The 20,734-nt window shown below is 36.7% G+C and overlaps 1 long non-coding RNA gene across 1 annotated transcript; it reads left to right on the top strand.

Moving 5' to 3' along the window:
* Nucleotides 1-14,457: 14,457 nt before the first annotated feature.
* LOC131038960 (uncharacterized) lies at nt 14,458-15,543 on the top strand. The gene is made up of 3 exons (XR_009104584.1): nt 14,458-14,528; nt 14,745-14,826; nt 15,424-15,543. It is a non-coding gene; the product is annotated as an uncharacterized LOC131038960 (long non-coding RNA).
* The last annotated feature ends 5,191 nt before the right edge of the window (nt 15,544-20,734 follow it).

The following is a 20,734-nucleotide window of genomic DNA, read 5'->3' as shown; positions in this document are numbered from 1 at the left end:
TTAAATGCATCGATATACAACTCTTGAAGGAGGATGGACAGACAATTGAACCTGCAGAAGATATGGCCAAATTCTTCAAAGAAAGAGTGCATCTTGTTAAAGAGATGAAGTCTCTAACCACATACGACTTTTCAAAAGTGGCAAGGATAGAATCAATGCTAACAGTCTGCTTTGATCACTTGGAAGCGCATAAAGAAAAATTTATGCAGGTGAACACGGACAAAGAAGTTTGGAAGCAGTGCATCCTACACATTGGACTCCTACACTATCAGGTTATCCTGAATTTCTCAACAGTGCATCTGGAGTGGCGAAATGTGCGTGATGCCGTGACAAAACAGGACAAATCAACAGCCGCTTCGTCCATGATGGAGACATAACCAGTTTATGGATGAGCTGTCATCCTATCTGTGGTCGTTGCTCATTTAAGTTTTATTCAGTTCAAAACAAACAGTTTCTTTTAACTCTGGGTAGAGTTTAAAAGTTTAGGGTTATTTTTCAAATGAACTATTGGCCTGGGGGCTATAAATGTAATTAAGCAAGCTTTGTTTAAGGTCCGAAAAACTTTGATTTAAAGGAACGGACTTAATTTTATTTGAATTTCAATGTAGACATTTCTGGTACATAAATGGAATGATATTTTGGTACGATCTTCAAATCTGTGTGTTTGAAAGATATAGCAATCTCTGTTGGGATGTATGTTTATGTGCAGAATACTTTATTTCATTACCAGTTCTTTCTAAGTCTGTGAATTCATTGATTTTCTTTTTATTTAAAAAAAGGTGCTACATTGTTGTTTAAATGACTCTGATCCCCCTTGTTCTGTGAGGCATGAGCAAGAATCAATTAGCATTTATGCTACATTGAGTATACTTGATGGAATAATTTTTTATATTGATTGGATATGTGCAGAAGTAAAGTTTGTGAGCTTTACATTTATTGATAATCATCTTGTAATGTTCTTTTGTGTTGACAAATGAATGTGAAAGCCTTTCTCACTTTCTGGTAAAAAGTGTGTCTCTTTCTGAGTTATTTGCATAAAAATTCATTGAAAATCTTACGAGGAGTTGCACTCTTATGCAGAGGGTAAACCGAAGCTCGGTTCACCCAACTGTTGGTTCATTTTCTTTTTCATGAAGGGTATACATGAGCCATTATTTTAAGACATATAAATATTAAAGGAAAGGCAAATATGTTAACCAACACAAAACATAAAGGAAAATTTCAAAGGTAAGAAGGCATGATCATTAGGCTCTGATACCAAATGTAATGGCACTTTTCAACCAAACTTAATTAATTATTTACCAAATGTAATAACACTTTTCAACCAAACTTAATTAATTATTTGCAATGGAATTAATAGATTAAATGTTAATGTAAAGTTCATTAATTAAAGGTAATTATCATTAAATTATATGTAAATGATAATAATTATAAAGTAAAGTAATAACACAATAAATGGAATAACATAACCACTTAATTCAACCATATTATTGGTAAATCATATAAAAGCATTCTCAATATCTTATAGCATCAAGGTTTTCCAATACGTATCTTAATCTTGAGCACTTGGAATAGTCATTCTCATTCCAAGAAGATTCTAGTGGCCTTGGATCCTTTATGGTTATGGCACCCCATGGAGGAAACCGGTACTTACACAGAATCAACCATATTATCTACAATTCAAAGGAATAGTCACAGGTCTAGGCTCTTTTACGGCAAGTAAGCACTCCAGGAGGACGAAACCTTGCATGCCTCCACGACATGAAATAAACACAGCCCTAGCTAGGAGACTCCCCAAGTGTACATCGTACCCCGAGTTGGACACATGTTGTGTGCCCCTTCTCCAATGCCCATGCCAACCAATGACCTTAAGCTTCATTCCTTTATGCCCTCTAAATTCCTATATTTCCTCCCATTCCTATAGCCCACCAAGCCACCTTATTCTTCTTCCTTGAGTGATCTCCATGCCCCCTCCCAAATCTCACATAAATGACTTATATAACCTTTTCAAGGGTAGTTTCCAAACCACCACACCCTTTTGAAAAGATCACCTTTAGTTGTCCTTTAATAATTATAATTATTCCTCTCTCTTAAGAGAGTTTGTCATAAACATTATCTATTAATATTTATTTAAACCAAAGGATTATAATATCCTTTATTTTTATCTCCCTTTTTAATTCTCAAAGGGTTATTTCATTACTTTATCTTCTCTTGGATAAATAGTCACATAACATCCACCAATGCCAAGATTCCTTCCTGGCCTGTTTATCTTGCCCTTTTTGCTTCATTTTGGCTCTCTAATCGATTCTTTAAAACTCTTGAATCTCTCTACACAATCTTTCATTCTTTCGTAGACATATCACTAGTCTTCCTACATCATCTTCACACCTATTTGTCATGCCATCAACACTATTGCAGCTTCATGTTTTGGAGGATCTTGTGCTCATATTCACTCCAATAGACTTCCACTTTCCTAGTGTTGAAATGGAGTCTCTTCCCTCTTATTTATTGCATCTTTCATTATCATATCTCCATTAGCACATCATTTGTGTGTTATTCTTTTTTACTAATCTTACATTATCATTTTATACATCAATCTATCTTGGCTTGTCAATGAAAGTGGAAACACCGAAAGGAGGGTCTAACTTTGGCTGATCTGTTAAACACAACCCAACATTTTCATCCTATTTTTTGCTATGTCCAGGTTCATTGGAACTTCATTCGTTGGACATTTGTAAGCTTTTTTTATTCTTCCTTGCATCTCTATCATTTTATTTCAACTAGTTATTACCTTTTTGTCATTGTTTCCATCACATTAAGTTAACTTAAAGGTCTGAGGACTTCAAAGGTTTCTCTGAGCAAAGAGGAGGTTAGTGAGTCCTCAAAAGGTTTGACCACCTTTCGCAGCAGTTCACTTTTCCTACTCTACATGAAATTGAACAAAATATATTAATAATCTATTTTTAAGGAAATTGTACCATTAATAGAATAGCATAATGAATAACTAACTAATTTGTACTCAATGAAAAAAAAAAAAAAAGCAATTTCTTCTATAAGAAGTTATTTAAGGTATACATCAAACATAAAATTTAAAACTTAATTAAAAAAAAAAATTAAATATCTAAAATTAAAGATAATACCTCTAAGCATGTCCCAATTAAATTGGATAGTATGACAATCATCCACCCACAACACAATACTTACTTGCCAAGCGTACAACACCTAGTCAATATCGTACGGCAATACAAGTCCTTTGGTGCACAAAACCTTGCTACTATTTTTGGTGTATGACATGTTTCCTATCCAATTCTAAGTGTACGACTTGGTCTAAGTAGTAGAAGAATTGGAATTGGTAGACACCAATGAGTAAGTGGTACAGTAGGGCATCCTTGGAAATTGCACATTTTTAGAGAATGGCCTCATACTCAGCCAAGTTATTCTAATCATTTACAAAGGAAGTATTATAAATTTAAATTTAGGCAGGTGAACTCATCAATTTCAGTCGAGAGTATGGATGCGAGTAGCAATAAAGGGAAGAAACCATACAAGCCTCAAATCACAATAGGAATAGCAGGAAAGGCAAAGAGCAATGATGTTATTAAGACAAATTCAATTGCCCTGGGGAACATCACCAAAAGTGTGTTGTAGTTGCTGGCTGACTACATAGGAGGACCATGTTTTGAAGGTTGCACTTTGCCATGCTCAGGTTGATAAAGTGACACTACTTCCATTTTTTTAATTTGAGGGACTTTTATTAGTACTTGTGGGAAATGGTTGTGTAGTATAACAGGGTGACTTGCAAGTCTATTGATTACAAGGGATGCCAGGTTACCATTTCTTATAGACCCTCAAAATTCACGAGAGTATTCAACATACCCTCAATAGGGAGATCAGTGGGGAAACCTACAAAAGTTACCCACCAATATGAGGCACTTATCAAGTGAGTATGTAGACAAGATTTGATACAGTAGGAGCTTGACAATATTTGGAGTCCAGGGAATAGAAGACTTGAGAAGAATTTTATTGCCATTGTCGAGTGGAAATGTGTGCTTGACCTTATGAAGTGTAGATTGACAAGAGCTAGCCGAGTGCTAGATATTGCATTTTGGATGATAGATTTTATAATAGGCCTGAGTGTAGGAAAAGGTCTACAACTAGGCAAGAGGGTTGTCAAAGAGGATACATTAGTTCTTGTGCTTAAGACACAAGGCATTTCACATGATCCAACACGCCATGAGGTTGCTGTTGGGCGCCATACACACACAAGTGCCCATTGACACATGGGGGAGGTTGTAGCCAATAGGATATTTGGATCCCACATGGTTGACAACATTTTGTTCGGCCAATCTATGGTTCCAGGTAGGTGGTGAGGAGGTTGCTCAACCAACATGACTACCGAGGAAGAGGAGGAGATGAGAGCAATAGTGGAGAGTAGTGACTATATAGTGATTAAGTTATCATCATACACAAAGACAACCACTCTCGAGATTGCCACTTTCGAGGAGGGTTCCATAGTAGTGGAGGCCTACTCAGTATTAGTGCGACGACCACTAGCATGTTGGAATATGAAGTCAATTCTAGTGTTATTCTAGCAGTGATGAATAGTCAAGAATGGATATGACACTAGTGTTATTTTTAGCCATTTTGACATTTGTTTGACATGTAGTTGCACGAGTCATACTTTCTTTTTTTGGAGAGTTATCTTCAATTAAGACTCTACAATTCGGATGTAAAATGCTACCAGAAGTCTTGTTTTCTCGATGCTTTTTGAAGATTGTTGTAACTGTGAAAATTCTTGAGAAATAATATGAAAGATCTTTTCCTGTGGTCTTGTTCTTATTATAGTTTTACTAGGTTTTTCCATGTAATTCTATGTGTTTATGGTTTATTTCTTTCTTTATATAATTATGTGCTATATATTTTCTCTACATAGCAAAGACTACATTCTTGACCATATCATCCGCAACAAAGATATCAAGAGGACTCACAGCCATGGTGACTATCTCATCTTCGATCGAGATAGTCCTGCCAGTCACATTCTCGCTTGTAACAAAAGTATCATCATCAGCTGAGGTGGGAATAGTTTTAGTTGTAGCACCATTGGTTGTTGCAACCTAAGGCAATCAAGTGGCAACAATAGGTACATAGGGGATAGTTGAGGCAAAGAAGATTGATAGTTGGTTGGGTATGCTTGGTGTACCAGTTGATGTTCCATCACTACCATTGCTAGGTCTCTCTGATGAGAACTTGGAACCCCTGGCACTTGAGGCAGTTCAAACAGGGGAGGCAGAGCTAGTTGTGCAGCTAGAGAAGGTATCCCTGAGAGTAGAGCTTGAGGTCAAGATCATGCTTGCCTAGCCAGAAGGGCCATTACTAGATGAGCCACTACCAAAGGGGTCATAGCCAAAGAGATATCAGCTAGAATAGCCCCGAGAGGAGGTTAGGAGAGATACCACTCCTACAGGATTGTAGTAGCCTGAAACGGATAAACATTCTAGAGGGGGAGGATTCAAAGGAGTCATCCATCAAGGATGAGACTCCTAGAACACATATTGAGATCACTTGACCAGATTCACATGACATAATTGGCACCGTGCAACGGTACTTGAGTGAGTTGTAGGACATGACCTTGGTGATGAGTGAGGTTGCAGAGTTATCCCACTAAATGGATAGTGGTCTTGCTCCCCTTCTTATTACAGAGACTAAGAAGATTTGGCATTCATGCAGTTGGAGTGTGAGGGAAAATTCTTTGTTTAGAACTATATTTGATAAATCAAATACATGAAATAATAATATACATGACAACGCATACCAAACACAATAGTAAGTGATGCCCTCCTAAATGGCACAAGGTTAGTCTATGATCAAATAACACAAAAGCACACAAAATATTAGTGTTAGTCAATCTAAAACTAAACATATGAAGGCATACCAAAAGAGACACAAAGAGACATGCTAATATATCTAATAAGTAAAACAAAGATCATGAGACATCTCCAACTGCCTCTTAGCATGGCCTTAGCTTCTTCTCCCTTGTTCCTCTCCTCTCCAAGTTCCAAAATAGTGTAGCTCTCAGCAGCTTTTTGCACTATGGATGCTTATGGAGGATTGAGATTTAATATTAAGCTTCAAATATGAAATGAAAAGCTAAATACTATGCTATTGATGCTAAAATGATATATTTTAACCAAAAATGATAAGATGTTAGATTGCTTATGCTAAATGCTCTCAAAAAATGTCTATAGCCTAAATGCATACAAATTTTCAGGATCTGGATTATGATGGAATGGGCTCTATTTATAGGAAAAATGGAGCAATGGATGGCCAGGATTGAAAGGTTTAATCAAGGGTCAAGCTTGAAAGTTGGGGATCCATGTGCACAATTTGCACCAATGAAATGGTGACAAGTGTCAACATAAGATTGGGTTGAGAGAAGAGGTTGGAGGCATTAAATGCCTGAGGAGACCTCATGGTTATCTAGAAGGTAAGGGTCAAGCCTAAATTAGGATTACCCACTAGATTAGGAGTTAATGCAAGGATAAATCTTTGTGCAAATGATTAAGAGATAATCATGGTCAAAGCATTAAAGGCTTGATGAGACCCTTGGGTTGGGTAGAGGTTGAGTCAAAACAAATGTTTTAACCATGTAGGAGGGTTTGGGTTAACCATTAATGGTTTTTGAAGACTTTGTGGATTAAGTGGTTGAAGGTTGGAAGCTTTCAAAGGTTATCCAAGACTTTGAGACATTTAGTGGTTGAAGGTTGGAAGCCTTTAATGGTTATCAAAGACTTTTAGGCTTTGAGAAGTGACTCCATTTTGCTTAGGAATGTGACAATATTTAGGGGATGGATTAAGTTAATTAAGAAAGGTTTAGAAGAATCTAGAAGGGGTTTAGATTTTGCAAGTGGATTTGGTGGGTGAGGGAAAATAGGATTTTATTAAAATAAAAATTCATTTATTTCAATAAATGTGTGCAAGTTGTATTTGGATAAATATTCAAATAAATATTAATTTATTTAAATGAGAAAAAGGAAGATAAAACATTAAAATGCTTGAAGACTTTGAGAGGAACCATTAAAGGCTTGAAGACTTTAAGGAAAACCATTAAAGTCCTAAGAAGACTATAGAAGGAAGCCATCAAGTTTGAAGACTTTAAAGCCATCAAGTTTGAATACTTTAAGGAAAACCATTAAAGGTTTCAAGTGGGTGAGGATAAATAGGATTTTAAATAAATAATTTATTTAAAATAGTTGTGCAACTTGCTTTTGTAGGAAAATACAAGTGGGTGGAGGATAAAGGTGATTTAAATAAATTATTTATTTAAAATAATTGTGCAACTTGCTTTTGTAGGAAAATACAAGTGGGTGGAGGATAAAGGTGATTTAAATAAATGATTTATTTATTTAAATGTGAGAGGTGGGATTTTGGGGGATTTAAATAAATATTAATTTATTTAAACGTGAGAGGTGGGATTTTGGGGGATTTAAATAAATATTAATTTATTTAAATGTGAGAGAAGATTTAATTAAACAAATATGATTTATTTATTTAATTAATGGTATGAATTTGGTTAAGTGAATTAAATCAAATAAATTGAATAATTTATTTAATTAATAGGAGAAGAGGGTTAAGATGAATTAATTAAATATTAATTTAATTAATTATTAATTGATGGTTAAATAATCAAATAAATACTAAGTATTCATTTAATTAAGTGGACAGATTTATGTGACTACAGTAAGTTATATCTTTATTTGCACATGAAATTATTATAGAGGAGAAGAGTAGAAATGGTCAGCCAAGGATTACAATAGATTTGATTATACTGTACTACCTTCCTTGGCGGTACACAACATATTTAAAGGACTTGACGATTGCCGAGAGGAATACGACCATCAAGAAACCAACACATTAACTACCCGAGAGTGACAACCTACTTAATACAAACCATAGTTACAAGACTCAGACTCGGCTTGGACTCGACAAGCTGATTTTTGACTGAGACTTGGACTTGGCGCTCAGACTCAACAAAAAATTGTCCAAGACTCGGCAAATTGAAAAACCCAAGAAGTTCAAAGATTTTTAACGATTTTAAACTTGTTTCATGTATTTTTTACTAAATAAACTTCAAAGACACAATAATTTCATCAAATAGAAGCTTCTTTGAACACATACACAAGTTTACATTCATCACATAAGTATAAATGCAAATTTTAGGCTTGATCTGAAGGAAATAAGCTAAACTAAATAACATATTAGAAATATAGATAGTGTCAAATGTCTACAAAATTCATGGAATATGAAATCCATGTCATCAAAAGTTCAAAACATATATCAACATCAAAGCTAGAGCCTAGAGGCTAGAAGTCTAAGGCTTAGAGGAGCCAATATTAGTGATCGCTCGACTTCGCAATTCAAGGCCGAATGCTCACACTCACACTACCACAGACCACTACTTCCAGATCTAGGAAATTCTTCCATTTGCTTCCTTTTTAATTCTTTTTTCTCTTTAAATTCCTCTAATTGAGCTTGCACTTCATGTATAGCCTCAAGGGGTGCTTTTTTGCATGGATTTGCATCGTGGCATTCTATTTGTGCAATGTGATATTTCAACCGGTTAATACCTCCCCCATTATATTTTGTTTTGCAATAAATACATGTTGCTTCTTTTCTTGATCCAGGGATGCCATGCTTCCAAGCCTTATCCTCTCTAACTGGGGCACCACTTCCACTACCAGTAGGCTGAGACATTATGCTGCAATATATTATAAATGAAAAATATCAGCATGATGTCTCTTATTCTAGATAAATTAAAACTTAAAAATAAATAATAGAAAGAAAAAAACAATACTAGGGTTTCAACTTTCATATTTTTTCTATCAATATAAAATAAAACAAAAACAAAACAAATGTACAAAAAAATGGAAATATGAAAGTAAAAAAATAAAAAAATTGCAAAAAATTGGTACTTATCTCTATAAATTTGCTAGAAACCTCTTCCAAATCCTTCTTTAACACCTTTAAATGCTTGAATGCAAGCTACAAACTTGCACAAACAATCAACAATTGCAATCTCCTCTATCTACTGGTCTGCTCTTCAGTGCCTCTATTTTTTTGCTCAAAACCCTCTTTTTCTCTCCTTGTGTTTGCAAACAAGAAAAATGACTTTTTAGGGTGAGATTCAAAATATATTTACCTTTTGTTTCACTTAAAACAAACACATTAATTTTTTTTTTCTTTTTTTATGTTGCTTGGGCGACAGAGTCCAAGGCTCGAGACTTGGCGAGTTTGCCCAGACCCAACCAGACTCGGCCGAGTCCGAGTCTAGGGTCCCCTGGCTTCGGCAGAGGCGACCTGCCTCAGGACTCGCTGAGTCTTGGTAAGACTTTGCAAGTCTTGTAACTTTGATACAAACAATTAATATATTGGCAGATAACAAATATTATCAAATATAACAATAGGCATTTTATGTCGACTACATTCTTTAGGTGCTTCATATCTCAAGGGTGGCCAAGCGTGGAGACATTAGCCATGTTAGCAACATGGCATTCACTGAGACCCACTATGGTTGGACGATATGGTTGAGTGCTCATTGCACTTCATTGCATGGAGAATTGCTATAGGGATGTCTTTTACAGACTATGAGGGGTGACATACTCTCTTGAGGAAGCTGAGGAGGCTAGGGAGAGGGCACTTCGGCTAGCTCGGGTTGAGGTGTTAGATTCCCACTAGAGAATGCAAGGGTGATATTTCCACCCCTTGTGCTTACAATGGTCAAAGTTGGTTTTTTGTTTCCTTTTGTGTTGTTTCATGTTAATAAGGCCATTTTAGGCCATCATTGTTCATTTGGACCCATTTGTGCAAGTTTGGGGTCAATTGGTTCAAAATTGTAAAAGTTGTCTTGACCACTTTGCATTTTCTTGTCAACTTTTCAAAAAGTTGTTAGATGGTAGTTGGGGTTGGTTTGGATGATGAAAAATGATTGTATGGGCATAAATAGGCCTACATTGTACGAACCAAGGGTTGATGAAAATTTGAAATGGGAGCAATAAAAACACATCATTTTTCCTCATGTTTTTTGCTGCTCTTTTGTATTTTACGGCTCTGTACGACATTTTACTGGTCTGAAATCAATTGTAATTGATGGAGGACTGAGTTATCTTTCATTTTCCATTGGTTTGGTGTAATTTTATCAAGTTTCAAGAAAGTTATGGCCATTTTACCATAGGCCGTCCTATTAGATTTTTTTTTCTGGAAGTTGCAAGCTGTTGCAGCAATTGGTATGGACTGTACTTGCAAAATAAAAGTCTGAGACTGGTTGGGAATGAAAGAGAACTGAATCTAATTTCTAAATCTTTTTGTTGTATCCATTTTCATTGAGTAATAAGCAAGTTACAACAATTTCTTTCCAAACTGGTCCAAACCCTAGGTAGGGTAACCAGTGAACTAGGAAAATGCACATCTTTTCATTCCACCAATAGAAAATCCCCAAAAATGGTGGAATGACTTGTTTCCATGTGTACTTTAATATTCTTGACTTGCAAGGATGGATGGGAGAGTTTGCACATGTGGTGATGCAATGAAAGTCTGATATCCCTATGTATCAGACTGAAAAACCAGTGAGGGACAAAATTGCATTGAAAGGCAAAAGGTTGAAACAACCTTGGTGTTTGGTGTTGAATGGATGTGTGAGGGACCCTACCAATCTAAAAGATGCTTATTTGAAGGTCAAAGTGTGAAGAGAACTCATGTAATCATGACTGTCCTAGTAACCCACCTGTCACAATAATGTTGCCAGTCATATGAATGTTGCAAACAGAGTTACAGTGGGGAGTCTTTCATTGTTATAAGACCAGTATGATGTGTGTAAACCTTGTGTAGGGTTCCCAAGTGAGGTTGAGAGGGGCAGATGTGCTTTGAGTTGGCCTTTGGCTAGCAATAAATATTAACTCAAGCTGGGTAAGCCTTATGGTTGTCAACTTTGGAGAGGGTAGAGTTGTTGAAAGCCTACCTTCGAGTGTTAGTCCCGTGTCTTCAAACCTTGATCAGTTTGCCATGATACTTGACTCTGCCCTTATGATGACAGTTCAAGTCATATTGGTTGCCCAAGCCTAGAAGCCAAATAACACATCCAAGGGTGTCAAGAAGGATGGAGTATGTGATCATCGTCTTTGTGTGTTGAAACCATTGTACATGCCCCTACCTCTGCATCAAATTGGTATTAGAGCAAAGATTGGTTAAGAAGAGGGAAAAATTGAAGTGAAGGGAAGCAAGAATACCTCCAAAAGGGAATCCAGTTGCCAGAGAGGTGAGTGAGTTGAAGGAGAAACATGCAAGAGAGATGAGGGAGTTGACAAAAATCCTTCAAGCCAGGCTTGATGCAGTTGAGAGTCTGAGACAAATCAGAGAAGAGGAGTGGTCACAGGAGATGTGAGTGACCAAGAAGAAGTGGGTGAATAAAGCACACCACAAGGAGAACAAGAAGGAGAAAGAGAGATGTTGAGGAGTTGAGAATGGAAAGGTTGTTAAGGTTGTTTAGAATGTTCGCTCTAAGGTCAAGATGGACCTACCAGTGTATTCAGGGAGTTTGAATGGAGAAGAACTCCTAGACTAGATAGGAGAAATGGATAAGTACTTTGTTTTTGAAGAGATACCTTTCATCTATAATAGAGAATTTAATCAATATGACAACATCTTTGTCACGTTTGTCAAATTTGTCTTGGTCTTTACCTGCAATTGCTAGACGGTAATTTTTTCAAGGCATCTATTCTAGAAAATAGTCAACATATATTGCTTCATGTGTTGTAGTTTTTACCAAATAAATTTCTAGTTGGCTTCCAAGATGATCTTGGGTGGTGAGGACATGTTAAAATATTCTTCCCTCAACTTGTAGTCTTGGAGTCAAACAAAAAGTCAATGCCTCCCTGATAATGTTGCTGCAAATTTTTTTTTGTAGAAATTTGTGCCGTAGTTGCGGCTGCCATTTTTTTTTGTAGAAATTTGTGTCGTAGTTGCGTCTGCCATTTTTTTTTGAAACCCTTCATTTGCAGTAGAAAGAGCCTACAACAAATTCAAAAGTAAAACCCTAGATTTGTAGTAGAAACCCTAGTTGTAACACCAAAAATTGGCACTTTGTTTTCAACCTGAAAACCTAAATTTGTGATTTAAAGCCTTGGTTTTTTTTTTTGAGAAAAAATCCATGATTTAAACCTTAAACAACCATGTGACCTCCACATGCCCTAATTGGCATGATTTTAATTAAAAATATATCTTTTGGGATTTTTTTCCTTTAAACTAGCGTGATTTTTACCATAAACTGATTTGCGACTTTGCCTTCTAAGCAAACTACACAATTTTACTTGTTGAAAAAACTATCAATATTCATTAAAAATCTTTGCAAAATTCTCAACAATAAATCCTTGCATGAATTTCCAAAACGGACATGATTCTATACAATTTGTTATATGAATTCTTTTGGCTCTTTACTATGCTATTGATGATCTTTTGATCCATCTCTACCAATAAATCCTTAAGTCTTTGTGCTCTCATAGTTTCTGAAGCTCTAGCTGATCTTTGATATCATATTACAAAAAAATAGAGCACATAAAGATTACCAAAATATTTATTAGTTAAATAAGAAGCTAGAGCTTTCTTATATATTTTTACAATGTAGGGTGACAAGCTTCTCTAAGAATGTTGAAATAAAAAGAATAAATTAATAAAGCATAAATTATATCCTAGTCTCCGATTTTATTAAATCCTACAACTATAAGCTAATTGACCATTACTAAATAATAGAGTAGCCAGATACTCCTTTGTCCCTCCTTGAGCATGCGTTTCCCCCTATCTGAAATAGATATGTATCCAATATGGGCCAGATACATGTTGGATACTATACCCACGTGTGCCCAAAAAACCTTGATTTTTCAACCATGCCAGAAACTATGTGATTGGATATTTTTAAAATTTGACGTAAATCTTCCTAAATTTAATTTAAAAAACGTCATTCATGTATATGCTTTTCTTAAAATTGGTATAAACTATAAACATAAACTACACATACTTGGTTCTGTCATGATTTCTTGACTGTTCTTCTATATCCAATATCATTTCTTGCTGCTTGTAAATTACTCACATTAGTTGTTATTTTTATACTATATTAGTTAATTTTTATATATTTTTTTATATTTGTGTGGGTGTTTCGTAATTCTAGTGCAAAATGTCCCTTGTACCTGATGGTGTTGGAAATAAGCCACACCTGAACCGGCGATGGACTGGTCCAAGAGGGACCAGTAGCTCAGTGGTAGAGCACTCCAGCAGCATATGGAAGGTCCTAGGTTCGAGTCCTAGCTGGTCCATGTCTCAACATGGTATCAGAGCCAGGTCCAGGCTAGAAGCCCCAAGCACACGAGAGGTGTGGCTTAAGGGGGGGTGTTGGTGTTGGAAATAAGCCACACCCGAACCGATGATGGACTGGTCCAAGAGGGGCCAGTAGCTCAGTGGTAGAGCACTCCAGCAGCGTATGGAAGGTCCTAGGTTCGAGTCCTCAACAGTCCATGTCTCAACAGTACCATCCCCAAAAATACGGGGGTCTTTCCAGCTATACTTGAAACTCATCTCCTCAACTCCTGAAATTGGATTGCATAATGTTTCAAAACTATCTCAAAACTGTTAAGGAATTTCATATAAATGTCCATAGAAAAACTGGAAACTCTTTTCTTTATTTCTAGTTGTAGTAATAATGTCGGTTGATTATAAAGTAACAAGTAATATATGTGGGTATCAGTAAAAAAAATGAGACCTTAAGTTCCGATAAAAATAGAGACTATAAGCATGTCTGGAGCTCCTTTTGGAATATGTAAGTGATGTATTCTTAGAGAACAATAAAGAAGGCTGCAAACAGTGGGCCTAGTCTAGCAGTAAGGTTGTAATATAATTGTGATGATGGTCAGGGTTCGTATCCTGCTGGATTCCTCTCCATTCACTTGGATTATGTAGTTTGATAATTTAAGGGTTCCAAACAAGATCCTTTAACATGTGGCATTTAGCCAAATTGGGTCCTCTAAGTTTGACATGTGGTGATTGATGCTGCAGCAGGTGTGCCCCCAGTTCTTTCATATTTGCTCCAATAAGAAAACAATGATGAAGAGAGCTCTAGTAAAAGCTTGCAAGAAATAGTAAGGTTATCATTCTATGGGGATTGTACCTGATCTAATAATATCAATGACTGCATTGATGATATAATATGATTTCTTGCTTCAGTTTGTTAGAGAACCTTATATAGAGTACACCCTAATTTAGATTTTATAGGTCTTTATTCTCAAGTATGAAATGGGACATTCTGACAGCACTGTTGGTGAATGGTTGGCTGGTTAACTGAATAATTTTGTTTCTTGTAATTTTGGAAGCAGCCATGAATTATAATACCTTATTTGAAAGTGATGTTGCTCCTTATTTCAGATAGAGAGCCGTCCCCAAAGAAAATGGCCGTTACGTGTAATGGATGGTTGCAACAATGGGTCTGCCAAGTCAGTATATTTACTCACTAGTTTCCCAGATTTCTTTCTAATTTTACTCTCAAATAAGGGTCCCTAAGAGGAACTAATTAATTCTTTTCATGAGTTCCTTAAGTTTATTCCATTGGACACACTATAAATAATATCAAGAACCTAAATTAATCGAAATTATTTATGAGTTGGAATCATATTTTAATTGTATTATATGTATGTATTTTCACCCTGCAGGTATTTTGATTATCTTTTCTATGTTGATTTTGAAGCTTCAATGGCTGATGCACGGGCACAAAATGCTCTTGGGCACCTACAGGTATTTATATCTGTTTCTTCTTCAACATTAACAGGTTGGAGGAATGAAAATGTGGTATATGTGAATGGGTGCTGGATCTAAATGAAAATACAATTAGAAATGTTCTGAAAAAGTGCATTCCACGTCAAGTATATTTTATCCACCCTCTAACATTCTTCAACGTAATGAGTGGATTGCCATAAGTTGAGTTCTGAAGGTATTACAATTCATAGTATGCTTTTGCCTTTTGCAAGTAGGCATTTGTCTGAAATTTGAAAATAATGTCTTCATTAAAGCTCTGCAACTAGGAATAAAAAGGACTATATGCGTTTATGGAATGCACATTGTGTTCGAGTGTAGTGGCATGCTTTATTGCTTGTTCTTAAGATCTGAAATTTTAACGAATTTATGGTAAAAGTAAATTTACATTTCTGGTTACTGGATGCATAAATGTATTGTATTTTAAACAATGGCAACTCGTTCCCTAATTCAGTAATTTACACACATATCCCAGATGCAATCTTGGAAAGGATGTTTCAGGTTTCCATATGTTACCTAAATGTGTTTGCACCTTTACATGCAGTTGTAAACAAATTGACAATATGTTTTAACGTGCAGGAATTTGCAACATTCATGAGAGTACTTGGAAGTTACCCTATGGATGTGAGCTCAAGTGACTGATTGGCTAGAGACTTGATTTTGGAGGAATTGGCCAGGGTATTATTGTTTCAATTAAATGTAGTTGTACAATTACATGGTAGCTTACCTAAAACTGAAGTGGGTAAGTTATCGGGGTAAATGACGAACACATTATATTTGCACAATTGAACATATTTGTATTTGGTTGTAGTCAAAGAGTTATACATCATTTGCAATTACCTCATGCAATGTTATTATATATTCTTTGTTGGCACATTAAAATTTCCCAAAGGTGGACTAAAATTACCTTTTAAGCCTGTTGAGAAGAAATGTGTACAATTGATTTCTCCTAGAATCATGTAAAGTGTACCTCATTATTATGTATTTTATTTGTATATTATTATTGCCTTTGTATGGTTTGATGACAATAACCCCATGGTCCTATGCAGGAACTTTTAAGCATAATGTGTAATATGCATCTTCCTCTCAAATGGTGGATGAGTTATAGGTTATGAATTAGAATTTTAGTTATGGGTGAACAAGGGGGTTGAAATCATGCAGTCATTGCTTGATTTGTAATCTGGGGCAGCTATGCCATACTTTGACACACGAGTAATATGGATTTGTTTTGAAAAGCATCTAGATAACTTCCTCAAGATGAATTTAAGTGTGTATATTTAGCTTTAGGAAACACTTAAGAGTACTTCCAAAATATGGAAAGACAAATAGTCATGCAAAAACGTACACAATTGCAACACATTTTAATGCTAGAGAAACCCTTCAATTGGTAGAAAACTTCGAGAAGAATTAGCTAGGCTTTTCATGCTACCATTCTGCAATGTACATGTGCTATGATATTGCTCAACAAGCTTTACAAAGTTCTATTGTTTATAGTCAAGCTCACACACCTTGATCTGAATTATGGATTCGGATGACAACACCTGAGTGAGAACCTGCGGTATTGTAAATTCTGTTTACATGAACCAGAAATCATAGAATTGAAGCAAGCCAAAAAGTATTGTATTCAATTCGAAAATTCAACATATAGTAGTCCAAGGGATTCCAAGGGTCACCAACAACTCCTTGAGAATCGAAAAACCAACAGTCGTATCAGGTTTATTTACATAATAAAATCTAAAACTATGAAATTTTTTAAAAAACTATATAAAATTTGTCCTAACTTTAACTAGGCATAATTTTCTGCATAGGACTCGAAATTATGAGCCGTTTAACTCGTTGGAAAGGTCTCCAAGAGTTGTAGACGAAAATCTGCCACTTTCAAGAGCTAAAAATGCCCTTAAGGCCTTCAAAAATACCATTTACTAACATATAGAAAAACTAAAAAATATGAAAATATTTTTTCAACTCTTTCAGATTTTCTTCTGATCATTACTTCCCCCTTGGAAAGCAATGGGCCCCATTGCATCAACACTCTGAATGAGATGAGGAAAGCGTTCTTGAAGTTGCTCCCTGGTAAACCACTTTCCTTGTTGAGCAATTTGCCCTGTTCGAACCACTTTGTACAAGTAAATATGTTGTTGTTTGAGTGTTTTCACCATGGTGTCCACAATCTGATCGCATTGGAATGGGGAAGCTGCATTTGGATTCAATTCTGTAGTGGAGATTGTTTCTGCCACATCTGCAACATCTAATAGTGGAGGAAAATATGGCTTCAAGAGTTCCACATTGAAGACTAGATGAAGACCCAGAAATGGAGGTAAGTTAAGCTCAAAAGCATTATCACCAACTTGCTTGATGATGGTGTATGGCCCATAACGCAGAGGATGAAGCTTCCTATTGGCTGATAACTTAATGATGAACAACTAGTACCAAACCGGTACTGAGAGGGGGGGGGTGAATCAGTACAAACAAAAACATAAACTTAAACCGGTTTGTCAGCAGACACTGTGCATTGACAGACAAATAGTGACACCGGTTCTTCAACAGAGTTCAACTGGCAAACCCAAAATGATTGAGACAAGCATAGACCAGTTGACTCTTATCTTCTCATAAAATCTAACACTTTATTTCTGCTTCACCCTAATGCATGAGCAGATAGTCTACCATCACAGATGTACATATTACTGCAAGATCAACATGAATCACCGCTTAACAGAAAACAATCATAATCATCACATGAAGAAAACATCACACTTGACACACATATTTTTCATGTGGAAACCCAACTGGGAAAAACCACGGTGGGGATGAATACCCACAAGCTTTTTGAACTCTTTAGAAGTCCGCTCTGTTAGGAACTAATCCTGTAAGGGATCACCCGGTTAAGGGATAGCTACAATACCCGATTAAGGGTTAAACCCTGTTAGGGGTTACCTTGTTAGAGGATTTCAAGAACTCAATAGCTAAAGGATATCAATGACTCAGTAGCTTCGAGTTACCCTGTTAAAGGATTTTCAACAAGCCGGTTAAGGCTACCTTGTTAGGGGATTTCACAGCAAGCCGGTTAAGGCTACCCTGTTAAGGGATTTCACAACCGTTGAAGTGGTTAAAGATCAACAGGTATACAAATGACCTGATAACAACACTCTATGCCAATGCAGATCCACTTAAGCTCCTCTTCACCATCTGCACTTACACTTTGTAGATATCACTTCTCTCTTCTGGTCTGGCAAGAATCACGTATCTCTTCTCTCAGATACACACACACAACTTTTGCCAACAACCTCAGAAAGAAACATAACATCGACCTTATAGGAAAACAGATAGGTCGGTAGCATAAACCCTAAACCCTAAACCTGTTAGGTTAAGGAATTCAAACAGTTCAATCCTGACCATTGAGATCACTACATTAAATGCAATAGTCTTGATCCAATCTCAAGACATTCTCCATCATCCATTCCACCGATTTTATGGCGGTTGATAACCCATCACATGTTTATCATTGTTTTACAGACTTCGCACATTCTCGAGGTGGATAGGAACAATCTTCCTCATACAAGATCCTTCACGCACATATGCTTACGTGGCAACACGATCTATTCTTCTTTACAATGCTAACTCATCACACAAAGTCGTCGGTTTGAGCTACACAGGCTTGAAGCACTTCAACCAGAAACCCTGAAGTTGAGACCACCAACTGGTAGTCATACACCGCATCCATGTGCTGGTTCCCATAACCATATGTCGGTTCATCTTGAACAAACACACTGCCCCACTTTGGCACAAATGTCGGTTCACAGTGTTATACCTGTTCTCACATGTGCCGATTCTCTCCTCTTCAGCATATTGACATCAATGACAACATACAATGTCATTATATCCTCATACTAGTTCTTATACCAGTTCACATAATGCCAACAATCTCCCCCTTTGGCATTGATAGAAATATACAAAGATATCTCTTTGCTTCACATCTTCTCCCCCTTTGACAACAATGCCAAAGTGGAGGCACAAGCTTCCCTGTTCCATTATGCTACTCCCCCTGAGAAGTAGCATCTTTCAACACATCAATCCTAAAAAGATTTGACCATGCAATACCTGACTGATGTGGAGCACATACCTTTAGTTCACCTCCTGAAGGGGTAGCACCCCTAATTCACCTCTCAAGTGGGTAAATGTGGCCTTTGGGAGAGGCTTGGTGAATATGTCTGCTAACTTGTCCTTGCTGGAAACATGTTCCAGTGCAATCTCTTTGTTCTGAACCTTTTCCCTCAAGAAATGATACTTAAGCTCAAAGTGCTTGGTTCTAGAATGTAAAACTGGATTCTTTGAAATATTGATAGCACTTGTGTTGTCACAGAATATGCTTACTGGTTCAGATACAGGAACTTTGAAGCCATTTAGTACATGCTTCATCCAGATTGTTTGAGTGTAGTTCATGAAAGCTGCAACATACTCCGCTTCTGCTGTAGACTGAGAGATACAACTCTGTTTCTTACTCATCCATGAGACCAGTCTACCACCGAGAAAGAATGCACCATCGGTTGTGCTCTTCCGGTCGTCCACATTACTTGCCCAATCAGCATCTGTGAATACTTTCAGGTTGAAATCATTGCTATATGGGTACCACAATCCATAGTCAATTGTTCCCTTTAGATACCTAAGAATCCGCTTGACTGCAACCAAGTGAGATTCTCTTGGACTTTTCTGGAACCTTGCAGTAATGCCAACTGCATGTGCAATATCTGGTCTGCTTTGCACTACATAATGCAACTTACCAATCATTGATCGGTATTCCTTCTCATCAACCAATGCTGAGTCATCCTCTTTGGATAGTTTACAACCGGTCACCATTGGTGTACCAATCGGTTTGATATTTTCCATGCCAATGGTCTTCAACACCTCTTTGACATACTTGGACTGAGTGATAAAGATTCCATCTTTCATCTGCTGAATCTGCAGTCCAATAAAGAACTTAATCTCCCCTATGAGTGACATCTCAAACTCCTTTTTCATCTCATCTGCAAACTCATGACTCATCTTGTCATCTCCACCAAAGATAATGTCATCAACAAATACCTCACAGATCAGAATCTGATCTCCTTCAGTTTTCAAGTAGATATTGCTATCTTCACTTGTTCTCTCAAATCCAATTTTCACAAGATGGGAGTGTAGACGTTCATACCATGCTCTAGGTGCCTACTTTAGACCATATAAGGCTTTATGTAGCCTACACACCATGTCACTATCTTCAGATAAGGCAAACCCATCTGGTTGCTCTATGTATACCTCCTCTTCAAGTACTCCATTTAGGAATGCAGATTTTACATCCATTTGGTATAATTTGAATCATTTAAAAGCTACATATGCAAGAAGCATACGAACTCCTTCCAATATTGCTACAGGTGCAAAAGTTTCTCCATAGTCTTCTCCTTCTTCTTGGGCATATCCTTTACACACCAGTCTGGCTTTGTTCCTTATCACTGTGCCATCCTCATTCAGCTTATTTCTGAAAACCCATTTGGTTCCAATGACATTTTTATGCTCTGGTCTAGGTACCAAGGACCATCTACCATTCTTCTCTATCTGGTCAAGTTCCTCTTCCATTGCCTTGATCCAGTCTTCATCTTTAGGTGCCTCTCTGAATGACTTAGGCTCAAATTCAGAGATCAAACATGAGCTTTCTCTGACCTTTCTTCTTGTAAGGATTCCAACATCCTTATCTCCTATGATCTGCTTAGGATCATGATTCAACTTGACATACCGAGGAATGGTCTTAACAGATTCCTCTTGCTTTTCTTCTTCATCCTCATCTCCATCAGTATCAGCATTTGCATCTGTCGGTGTAGGAACACTGTTACTGGTACTTGGTTGACTGACAACCGGTTCC

This window comes from Cryptomeria japonica, chromosome 3, assembly GCF_030272615.1.
Source record: "Cryptomeria japonica chromosome 3, Sugi_1.0, whole genome shotgun sequence".
Lineage (NCBI taxonomy): Eukaryota > Viridiplantae > Streptophyta > Pinopsida > Cupressales > Cupressaceae > Cryptomeria > Cryptomeria japonica.
This window is presented reverse-complemented; position numbering and strand designations above follow the sequence as displayed.